Genomic DNA, 11,756 nt, shown 5'->3' with positions numbered 1-11,756 from the left:
ATCTACTGCTAGGCTATCTGAAGTCATAGGTGCCAGAAAAATCTAGAGGCTTATTATGGTATGTATCTAAGCACACAGGCTTGTTTTCAAAGTCTCCTGACAGATGTCACAATTTCTTGTACTGAAAACTCACAGCACCTGGGGACACAGTAAAGGGACAGCTGATCAAAAATTAGTTTGGCCACCAGTATCAGTGGCTTTCAGTGGTGTGCCCAGTGTCCTGGTGTTCCTACAGTCTCCCTCTATCCTGACACCTCCTCAGCAGGTCTCATCAACAGAAATTATCCTGTGTGTGAGTCTTAAAGGACTTTGTTTCTCTTGCTCACTGACTTGGCTCCAGTGACAATATTGGGAGTGTTACTGCCTTATCTACACACAAGTCTTAAGTACTCTCTGTTCTTGAAGGAATTTAAACATGCTCTCAAGAATTTTCAAAATCTTCATTTGACATTATTACCTACTAACCACTAAGAAGAAATATTCTCCATCCTTGTTTATAATGGAAAATTTTGGAGACCATCTCTCCTTACTTCAGTGGTATTAGTTTTAGGACAACTGAGATGGTGTCTAAGATTTCATATTCTCCCCCGTGGGAAACAATACAAAGAACACTACAGAACGTATGAAGGAGTTGCACCGTTATTATATCAAGCTTCTCCTTCCACTTAAATTCCAAGCTAAAGATAAGTTAAATCACACTGGGAGGGCAAAACATCAGACGAGCCCAGCTGAGCAACTTCCAAAAGTACTGCTATGAAAACAAAACAGGTTGTGCTAGAGGCAATACCCGATCTTGGTTAGATGATCTTTCTAGGAAACCACTATGACTTTTCGAATTATATTGATATAAAGTTCTAGTTTCTCAAAAGCGATAATGCTGTGTAAAAGGTCCGGGAAAAGTAGGGCCAGTACAGCAACACCCAGCTCTCATGACCAAAGGCCGCTCCCCTCCTCTCCCCCAGGGAGAAATCATTTGGGTGGCGCCGACTCAGAAAGCAACAGGCCAATGGATTATTTCTAGAAGCAGTTGGAGGCGCGCAGGGATGGGGTGGGGTGACGGTGGGGGGTTGTGGATGGGGTCTGAGCCCACACAGACCTAAGGAACCTGAAGGGTTCCTCACCTTTCATTCCCCGCACTCTTGGAAGGAGAATCCGCCTTCAGGGAGTGCAAGGAATTCCTGCCAAAGGCTTCCGAATTCTTTCCTGCTCTGCCCGGTGAGGAAATCCTGCCGGTTGGCTCTGCATTTAGGCAGCTTGAGGAAAGATGGCTCGTGGCTAAGAGCAGGGCGTGTGTGTGTGTGTGTTGGGGGCGGGGGGTGTCATAAGCAGACCCCGTCCTTCAGGGCGGCAGAGATGCCAGCGCTCGCGGCAGAGGCCCGGAGCCCTGGCGAGGACAGCGCTGGCTGCGGGAGCCGGGTCCCCGCGCGCGCGTGCGTGGACGAGGCGCGCGCCGGGAGTGCGTGCAGCTGCGGGGAGCCGGTGGTGGCGCGCAGGAAGCGAGCCGGGTTCGCACCGCAGCGGGTGCTAGTGGCTGGCGAGCCGGGGGTGAGTGCGGGCCAGGCGGGCGGGGAGACGGTTGGGCGGCGGCGAGCCGCCCCTCTCCGGGCGCAGCCTTCTCGGGACGCAGGGCCCGGTTCCCAGGCCCCAGGCGCCGCTCGCCAGTGGCTCCTCCAGGGAGCGCAGCCCCGCGAGCTGCCACGCCCTGGGCCCGGGCCTCCGCTGCTCGTCTCCTCTAGCTCTCGAGGCTTGGGACAAGGGACCCGGGAGTCTGGGCTACTGGGAAGGGACGCCAGTGCTCGTGGCGGGCCAGGCTTCCTCCGCCGCTGCCGCGCGGATCCCTCCTGCTCTGCTCCGGGCGCAGTGAGCCTCGGGGTGGCGGGGGCTGGGAGGGTGGCTTGGTTGTCACCGTGGCCAAGGAGAAGCTGGGAATACTGTCAGCACTGCCCGTGGACCTGCAGCAGGCCCGGACGAACGCACATTCCAGGCGGGAAAGGGCCGGTGGTCCCCAGGGTAGGAGAGTGCTTCATGGGGAGGGATGGCGCGGAGGAAGGGAGTGGGATATTTGGAAAGCGGAAGGAGGAGACACCTAAAGATATTAAGGCTACATAATTAATAAGAGGTCTGAATGAACATACAAAGCATTTTAAGGGAAATCTTAGATGGAGGGGGCCTCACTGTTTCGGGGTGTAAAGGAAGGTGCGGGCCTCTAGCACAGATAGCTGTATTTGGTGTTTGTGACTGCTTGTGTCTGCAGGACTAAAAGGCAGGCTTTGATTTTTGAGCAGAGTAGATTATGTTTTCCACATTGCCAGCCTTTAGGAGAGGCCGCCGCTTTGTTAGGAAATTCCAAGGAAGAGATTGCCCAACCGTTTGTTTCGGAGGTAGGACAATTGGAGTTTGCAGTCTTCACCCAGAACGAATTTGTTTTAACTCTGGTGTTTGAGGCAGAAGCAGGGAGTTAGTGCGGTCTGAATGATTGACAGCTCATACCGAACGTCCAGTACTCTAGAGAAGAGATCTACCTGGTACTAGCAGAGAGCGAGGCATTTTCTCTCTATCACATTGAAAAAGCTTGTTTAAAATGAATGACCATTGGGGAACTGCAGCGTTAAAAATAGCCCATTGTCAAAACTGTTCAAATACAATTCTTGGTTAGCATAAGGGACAAGAATAGAACAGAGATGAAGAAAGGACCCAGGTCTACCCAGAAACCAAGAGCCTGCTGGTGCATGCTAACTTTTCCTAAAACAATTTGATAGAAGATAGGTTTTAGCTGTCATAGTGTTGATGTTACGATATAAGACTTTTTTTAAAAAAAGATTTTCTAAAAAGAAAAAAAATCTATGTGTTCTGCCTGCATGTGTGGATGTGTACCAGAGGTATGCGTAAGTGCCTGCTGGGGTCAGAAGTGGGGCATTTTCATCCCCTAACCTGGAGTTCCAGGTGGGGTAGAGCCACCGCATGAACACTGGGAGCTGAACTCCCGTCGTCTGCAAGAGCAACAAGTGCTCCTAACCACCAAGTCCTCTCTCCAGCCTCCAGATATAGTATTTTCTTACATTCAGTTGTGTGCAGCAGGTCTATTTTAACTAAAGCAAAGAATACAGGAATCTCCCTCTCTCTTGTCTCTCTCTCACACATACACATTTATCTAGTGCTTTAATTTCATCTGAAATTCTGTAAGTGGGCTCTTTGTATTTTTAATTTGAATTTATCTAGATTAGTTGAAAATGCCCACAATGGTACCCTGTCTGGGTTTTGGGTATCACTGACATAGCTGCAAACTTTAGTATATTCTGGTGTTTCTTTCCCCAGCAGGTTTGAAAAGGTGCAAGACTTAAGCTTTACTAAGTCATTTTGGATAATAATATATTTTCCCCCAAAGTTGATTTTTTATTAAGAACTGTGGTGCTTCAAGAAAACTTGGCAGATCATATTCAATTGTGAATTTAGAGTAAATTTTTTATCCCTAATAAAATGCTTCACTAGGTGCCTTGCTTTTCCTTCCCAGCCTACAGCCCTTCTCTGTCCTGGTGAAGGTAAAATGTCATTTCAGGAAATGTCTTTGTCCTATTTATACCTATGTATCCAGGGAAAGTACGCTTGGCAGATGCAGCTTGTCACGTGATAGGAACCTACTGTATGTTAAAGAGGCTCATGGTACCATCTCGTGGGTAAGGTCAACTGGAGGTCAAGCAAGGTACTCTTGAATGAGCCTATCCAGAGTTGCAGGGCTGATGGCAGACATCTCCTTAGGGACTGTAAGAAGTGATTTCATTTTAAGGAAAGTTGCATAAGCATTGATTTGCCTTTATGGACAAGATTCCTGTCTTATTCTGAATTAGAGGAAAGGGGAGATAAAGTGTGAACTAGGGCTAGGTCTCCGAGCTATAGAAGATTTACGCTCCTTGAAGCCCTGTGATATTAAAGAGTAAAGACCAGAAAGCAAAACCAGATTATGACTGTCTTCTGTCACTCACGTGCCTTTGACCCTTCATATAATTAACTAGGAATTCAGTCCTTTTGCCCTCTTGTACACACAGCTTAGGTAACCGTTCCCAGCTCCATCTACCCTTCTAGAGCCATTTCATATAGGGAATGTGTGATTGGTTGGCCTAGGAGTTCTCCTTTGGGTCATGAGGGAAAAAAAGAAAAGTTAAATCTCTGGAGATTTGTGACTTTCATAGATAGAGAGCAAACATTTCCAGACTGATACGGGATAGATATAATCAGTTCTTTGGGTGCAGAGGTTCCGTATTCATAGACTCTGCCAGCCTTGGAACAGAAATACTTAGAAAAAACGTCCTAAAAAAAACGCACAGATGTTCTTTTCTTGTCAGCATTTTCTAAACAATATGTAGAACAGCTGTGCACATCATATTTGCATCGTGGTTGAAGAGCATTAGCTGCTCTTCCAGCAGACCTGGGTTCAATTCTCAGCACCACCATGGGAGCCACAATGTCATTCACTGCAGTTCCAGGGAGGTCTGAGGCCTTCTTGTAGCCTCCATGGGCGCTGCTCACATTTGGTACACTTACATACATGCAGGCAAGACACCCATACACATAAAATAAAAATATATCTCAGAAAGTATGGGGATCTGTAGAAGATATACGCAGATATTGCACTTAATATAATACTATATATACTGTGCAAATATTGCATTTGATATAATTATACGTATACATATACAACCGAAGCCTCCTTGAGTTTTGTTTTCTGTGGAGAACCTAGATATACCTGTTTGCTTATAGTTGCCTGTGGGTCCATTGTTTAACCCAAAAGAAGAATCAAGTAGCCAAGATAGATGCATATAGCCTGCAAAGAAAATATTCACCATCTTGTCTTATGTGGAATACAAAATTTTTGCCTACCCTTTGGACAGCACATAGAATTCTGAAAAATCCCCAAGCTGTATACACATTTTTTTTTTTTTTTTTTGAGATAGGTTCTTTCTGTGTAGTCTTGGCTGTCTGGGAACTCAGTATGTAGACCAGACTGGCCCCAGACTCGAAAAGCTCCACCTTCCTCTGCCTCTCCAGTGCTGGGATTAAAGGCGTGTTCCACTTGTTGATCCGCCATGCCTGGCTTGTTGAGAACACTCTTACTAGTTAGAATAAAGAGATGCCATTGCCTTTAAAGCATTTCACCAGTCTGCAGCCTGCCGCTGTAACAGCAGAGCTTCAGGTGTTGTATTTGGCTACTTGTTTAGTTACAGATTTCGGTTTTGAAATGCAGTTAATCAGTTTCTTTACTATTATTATTATGTGTGTGTATGTGCTCGTGTGGAGATGGATATCTTTTTTGTTTGCTCATCACCTTATATTTTGAATTTTTAATTAAAAATTATATATATATATATATATATATATATATATATATATATATTTAGCAGACAACTTGGAGGAGTCAGTCCTCTCCAGGTACCAGATTTAAATTAGGCTCTTATATCTGGTTTGGTGGCAAGCACCTTTACCCAATGGTCTGTCCCACCAGCACTTACCTTCTTTATTAGAGACGGGGTCTGGACTGAATCTTAAGCACATGGGTTTGGTTACATTGATTGGCCAGCAAGCCCCAGAGTTCCTCTTGTCCCTGTCTCCCTAGTGATGGGATTACAGGTGTTGCTGGACCCAGATTTTTGCATGGGACCAAAACCCAGGTCTTCATGCTTGCATAGCAAACACTTTAGCAACTGAGCCATCTTCCCAGCCACTATCCCTACCCTCCCACCCCGGAGAAAAAAATTATCATAGTATTAATTAAATATTTCTTTATCTTAGTGTAAGCTGTGTAATTTGCACCTTTATTAGGCATTGGCATAGTTTTTTCCTATTTATTTATTTATTTGTTTATTATTTTTAAATTAATTACAGTTTGTTCATTTTGTATTTCAGTTATAGCCCTCTTCCTCATCCCCTCCCCATCCCATCCTCCCTCCCTCTTCTCCATCCATGCCCCTCCCTCAGTCCATTGATAGGGGAGGTCCTCCTCCCCTTCCATCTGATCCTAGTCTATCAGGTCTCATCAGGAGTGACTGCATTGTCTTCCTCCGTGGCCTGGTAAGGCTGCACTCCCCACATGGGGAGGTGATCAAAGAGCAGGCCACTGAGTTCATGTCAGAGACAGTCCCTGTTTCCTATTACTAGGGCACCTGCTTGGAGACTGAACTGCCATGGGCTACATCTGTGCAGGGGTTCTAGGTTATCTCCATGCATGGTTCTTGGTTGGAGTATCAGTCTCAGAAAAGACCTCTGTGCTCAGATTTTTTTGGTTCTGTTGCTCTCCTTGTGGAGCTCCTGTCCTCTCCAGGTCTTTCTATCTCCCCCTCCTTTCATAAGATTCCCTGCACTCTGCCCAAAGTTGGTCTATGAGTCTCAGCCTCTGCTTGGATACTCTCAGGGTAGAACCTTCCGGAGGTCCTCTGTGGTGGCTCCTGTCCTGTTCCCTGTTTTCTCCCTCTTCTGATGTCCATCCAGTCTGCCTTTCTGAATGAAGCACAGTTTGAGAGTACAAAGGTAGTTCTCCACCTTTGCATGCTGATTGCTAATTTGGGGGCATTTGAAGTGGGAACCTTCCTAGTTCTCTGTAGAGGGTTTCAGTCCTGAGGTTCGGGTTGAACCCGGAGTCATGAATCTTCCGCCTTATACTTTGCCAAGCGGCAGCAGTGTGAGGGGTGAGCTTGTCTCCCGCCCTTGCTGTCTTAGTGTCACAGAAATTAGCGTATGAGGTGTGTAAATGGATCAGTGAGTGAAAGATTCACAGGTAACTAAGGGGCAGACCATTAGTGACTTAGCCTGATGGAGGAGATGCATGACAGAGATCTGGGCCAGTCCCAAGGAAGTGGGCAGCAAAGATGGACAGTTAACTAGAGCTGCTCTCCTGCCCCCTTCGGTGGCTGAGGCTTTAGAGGCTTTCAGGTGCAAGCTCTTTGCTCCCTCTTTAGTCTCTCTGCCCTGACACGCTGCTTCTGTTCCCTCTGGCTGTTCTGCCACATTCTGTACTCAGCCTGTCCACGCGGAATGTAGCGGTGTCTTCTCCCTGGCTCCCCTGGACCTGGGTGTGAGGTCTGACTCCCAAGCAAGTGCTCTGCTTTGGGAAAAGGGGCACAGCATTTGGAGTTGAAAAGCTTCAGGTTCTAGGTCTGTCTGTTGAGAGTGGATGGAATGAAGGTAGGCAGAAGCAAACTGAAAACGACACCTGAATTTTGATTCCTGCTGCTTTTGGTTCTGTTTACTTCCCAGTCCAAAGACCCTGCAGAACCCAGCCACCAAGTCGAGAAAAAAGTACTATCTTCAGGGTTGCTTTAACAACAAGAAACCTATTGGCTAATAGTCCTTAACACTTGCCAACTTTTTTCTTTAGAAGCCCATTTGTCTTCCACCCTGCATGCAGAGGCAGCGGGTCTCCATTTCCATCAGGCTGGGATGAAGGCCCCTCTTCTCTCTGAACACACCAGACTGTGGTGCTGCAGCGGACCTTGGGGACCTCAGGGGCAGAACTGAGACGGAGCAGTGGAATGACGGTATTTAAACCTACTGCCTATTGAAAATGTGTAACAGTTTCAGGGAGTGGTGCTGAGTGTGCTTTTTCTCTTCTTAAGGACAATGAATATTTCAGGTTCCTTATTAAATACTAAGCAGTTAGGGTCTAAAGAGATGGCCTGCTGAGAACACACACTGTTCTCATGTCGGATCAGTGTTTGGTTCCCAGCACCACATCAGGTGGCTCATGACCACCTGTAACTCCAGCTCCAGGGAATCCAATGCCTTTGGCATGTTCGGGTACCTGCACTCATGTGCACATAGATACATACGTGCATATAATTACTTTTCAAAAGAAAATTGAGTAATTAAAACTTGTGCACAGGGGATGTAAAGATGTCTCAGCAATTAAGATCCCTGGCTGCTTTTCCAGAGGACCTGGGTTCAATTCCCAGCACCTACATGGCAGCTCAAAATTGTCTGTAACTCTTCCTCTAGGAGTCCCACAGAGACATAGATGTAGGCAAACCACCAATGTACATAAAAATTTTAAAAAATTTTGCCAGGTGGTGTGGCAGGAGGATCACTGTGAGTTCGAGGCCAGCCTGGACTCCAGAATGAGTCCCAAGTTCCAGGATAGCCAGGGCTACATAGAAAAACCCTGTCTTGACCCCCCCCCCCCCAACACACACACACACACAAAACCCTTTTGTACAGGCAGGAAGCCTAGCTATGATGGATTAGCCACTTTCTGAGCTACCTGGCTGCTTTCCTTGGATGTGCAATCCATTTTGTTCTTAAGGAATTATAAGCACCTAGCTCTCATCATAAAATGTAATTTTCGGGTTCGCTCATGTTTCTTTGGACTTTGTGTGAAGGAACCCTGCAAAACATAGGGTGAGCTAGTCAGATGGAGAGTCTTTTTTTATTCTTTATTAATTATACTTTATTCACTTTGTATCCCCCCTGTGGTTCCCTCCCTCCTCCCGTCCCAATCCCTCCCTTCCTCCACCCTCTGCATGCATGCCCCTCCCCAAGTCCACTGATGGGGGAGGTCTTCTTTTCCTTCCTTCTGATCCTAGTGTATTAGGTCTCATCAGGAGTGGCTGCATTGTCTTCCTCTGTGGCCTGGTAAGGCTGCTTCCCCCTCAGGGGGAAGTAATTAAAGAGCAGGCCAATCAGTTCATGTCAGAGACAGTCCCTGTTCCTATCACAATGGAACCCACTTGGATACTGAACTGCCATGGGCTACATCTGTGCAGGGGTCTTAGGTTATCTCCATGCATAGTCCTTGGTTGGAATAGCAGTCTCAGGAAAGACCCCTGTGCTCAGATTTTTTGGTTCTGTTGCTCTCCTTGTGGAGTTCCTGTCCTCTCCAGATCTTACTGTTTCTCACTTCTTTCCTAAGATTCCCTGCACTCTGCCCAAAGGTTGCCCATAAGTCTCAGCATCTGCAGGGCAGAGCCTTTCAGAGGGCCTCTATGTCAGGCTTCTAATTTGTTCCCTCTTTTCTCCTTCTTCTGATGTCCAGCCTCTTTGCCTTTCTGGACAGGAATTAAGCATTTAAGCAAGAGTTCTCCCTCTTGATTAGTTTCGTTAGACGTACAGATTTTAGTAGGTTTATCCTATATTATATGTCTATATGAGTGAGTATATACCGTGTGCATCTTTCTGCTTCTGGGATAGCTCACTCAGGATGATCTTTTCCAGATCCCACCATTTACCTGCAAATTTCATGATTTCCTTGTTTTTTTATTGCTGAGTAATATTCCATTGTGTAGATACAGATGGAGAGTCTTAGTGAGTGTCCGCTAGTTCCTCATGGTCACTGCTCTTGTGTCTACATCCCTAACGCTCATATTGCTCAGCAACTTATTCAGGGTCACTTCAGATATAGATTCATTAACATCATTCTTTCAGCATTTTCCCCTCGGCTAAAAAGTGATGTAGGATGGGAAGGCTGTTGGAAACTGGGTAAGAATTTGGAAGACCTGAGTGTGATTTGCATGGAAAAAGAATGGTGCCTGCATCCAGGTTCTCCTTTGAAGTTTTTGGTTCAACTCTAACTACTTTTCATCCCCAGGGCAAAATAACAGAGAGGCTCCATTTGAGGAGAGCACAAAGATCTCTGGCCAGCAAGATAAGACAAGGTACAAGGCTGTTACTGGGCAGTAGTTAGATTCCATTTGCACGGGGAGAGGGCTCTGAAACCTCAAAGCTGCACTGCCAGCTTGGGTCTCCTAAGTTACTGGGCACAAATCCCAGGCTCCTTAGCTGGAAGTGAACTATTACAGCATTAGTGCTAATGCAGAAGGCTATTGAAGCCATCACACAAATAGAAATGTGAAGAAGGCTTGCCTGCTATAGTGCCAGGATAAGCTGTTGGTAAAGTGATAAAGAAGGGGAGAGTGTAAAGGCATTAAATAGGAAAGAAAGGAAGTATTTTTAATGTTAAGTTTTTACCAGGAGACAAATGTAAACTTACCAAATGCGCATAGCAGGCTGGGGAGATGGCTCAGTCTGCTTGACAGTGGGACCCTCAAGGGGAATGAGAGAACTGACTCCCTCAGGTTGCCCTCAGACATCTACACATGTGCACTGGCACACGTTAAATCTTTGTAAAAACAATTAAACAGAGGCATATCCCTCAAATAGTGTCCCAGTGCTCACTACTCCCTTGGCCTGAGAAGGAAGGTTCTTGTATTTCGTGGTTGCTGGGAGTGCCTAAGCTAGGACTCGCAGCCGTACACGCTGTACCCAGAAAGGAAGAAAGGAAATTCAGTGCAAAGTGACTGTGGGGTTGAAAGAGGACTTGGAGAGAGCAGAGCATGTGGGAAAGGAGCCCGAGTCCACCTGCAGCTGTGTGGCTCTCCGCGGAAATGCCTGGGACACAGAGGAGTGGGAGGCAGCAGGCACTGATCTTCTAGTGACATCAGAAACCGTGGCCTCTAGAAAGCAAACCAGTTGGAGGGAGAAGGTAGGCCTCGTGGGCTTTATTTGCATGCTTAACCATATTGTAGAGCGTGCAGAATCATATCACACTTGGGAGTAGCTGCAGGCTTTGTAAACAAAGTACAGGCAAATAAGAGCTGGAAGCGTGGAGAGAGGGTGCCAAGAGCGCCAGTACAGCTACTTAGCCCTGGTGTGCCGGCTCCGCCCCCCATGCTGGCTGTGCTCCGTTCATGTGGCCTTCACAGATGTCCCATGCAGAAGCCATTGCTCTTCCTGTTCCATGAAAACAGTAACCAATGCTTCAAAGGTTAAAAGATTTGTTCAGGTTGGTAATCGAAGCTTCTCACATTCCCTAAGTCTTGAGTCTTGTTTAAAAACATGGATTCAGGAAATCTGGGGAGAGGCCCGGAGCCCCGCGATTCTCCTGTCCTGGGTGTATGCTGAGTGGTGAGGGCCTGTGAGGACTTACTGGAGTCATCTGGGAGCTAAGAGCAGCGTCTCTGCAGGCCTCCCACCCTCCCAAGCTGAGTTGGTTGGTTTGGGCGTGGCCAGACACCCAGTCACACAGCGGACAGGGCCTGGGCTCAGGGCGGGCCAGGAGACCGGTGGTTGAATGGCAGAGGTGGGTTCTTTGAGCGCAGCTTCCCTCAATGGCCCTCAGGGCCTCCATGTGGGGACACCTCTGCCTTATGGTTGATCTCAGCAGCTTTCCTTAACCTCTGAGGAAGAGTCTACAACCCCTTTCCTCCCGTATCCTTCACGACTCTAAAGCCAAACCACGTGGCTGATGTACTGAGTACACATTGTTCTCAGTATCGCTGTCTTTCAGACTCCTTAGGGTGCCATTAAAGCCCCTCTACAGCACTCAGCTGCTTTTCTAGACCAAAGGTGCAAAATCTTCCACATTCCTTCAAAACCCATCAAGGTCAGACCTGCCACAGCAACTTCTGTCTTAGTTACTTTCCTACTTCTGTGAAGACACCAGGACCTAGGTACTTCATAGAAAGAATAGGTTATTGGGTTTTCTTACAGTTTCAGAGGGTTAGTTCGTGACCATCATGGAGGAGGACATGGCAACAGGTAGGTGTGGGACTGGAGCAGTAGCTGAGAGCTTACAGGTTGAGAGAACAAGTACAAGGCAGAGACAGACAGACGAGAGAGAGAGAGAGAGAGAGAGAGAGAGAGAGAGAGAGAGACCGAGCTGAATGGGGAAACCTCAGAGTGCACCTGTAGTGACAGACCTCCCCAGCAAGGACTCTCAATCCATTCTGAACAACTACCAACGGGGACCAAGCATTCAAATAGATGAACGCAGGGGG

General features: G+C 47.1%; 1 protein-coding gene across 14 annotated transcripts in view; it reads left to right on the top strand.

Moving 5' to 3' along the window:
- Positions 1-1,042: 1,042 nt before the first annotated feature.
- Positions 1,043-11,756, top strand: part of B3galnt1 (beta-1,3-N-acetylgalactosaminyltransferase 1 (globoside blood group)) — a 28,463-nt gene continuing 17,749 nt past the window's right edge. For 2 of the 14 annotated variants that reach the window (XM_021648063.2, XM_060378427.1), the window contains exons 1-2: positions 1,323-1,545; positions 7,367-7,526. The gene's annotated coding sequence lies outside the window, so the exon portion shown is untranslated. Of the gene's footprint in view, positions 1,216-1,322; positions 1,546-1,871; positions 2,011-6,416; positions 6,520-7,366; positions 7,527-9,568; positions 9,636-11,756 lie in introns of those variants that run through there. The other 12 variants (XM_060378428.1, XM_021648060.2, XM_021648057.2 and 9 more) reach the window with 12 other exon arrangements.

The sequence above is a fragment of the Meriones unguiculatus genome, chromosome 2 (genome assembly GCF_030254825.1).
Source record: "Meriones unguiculatus strain TT.TT164.6M chromosome 2, Bangor_MerUng_6.1, whole genome shotgun sequence".
Lineage (NCBI taxonomy): Eukaryota > Metazoa > Chordata > Mammalia > Rodentia > Muridae > Meriones > Meriones unguiculatus.
Note: the sequence above shows the minus strand (reverse complement) of the source record. Positions and strands in the feature narration are given on the sequence as shown.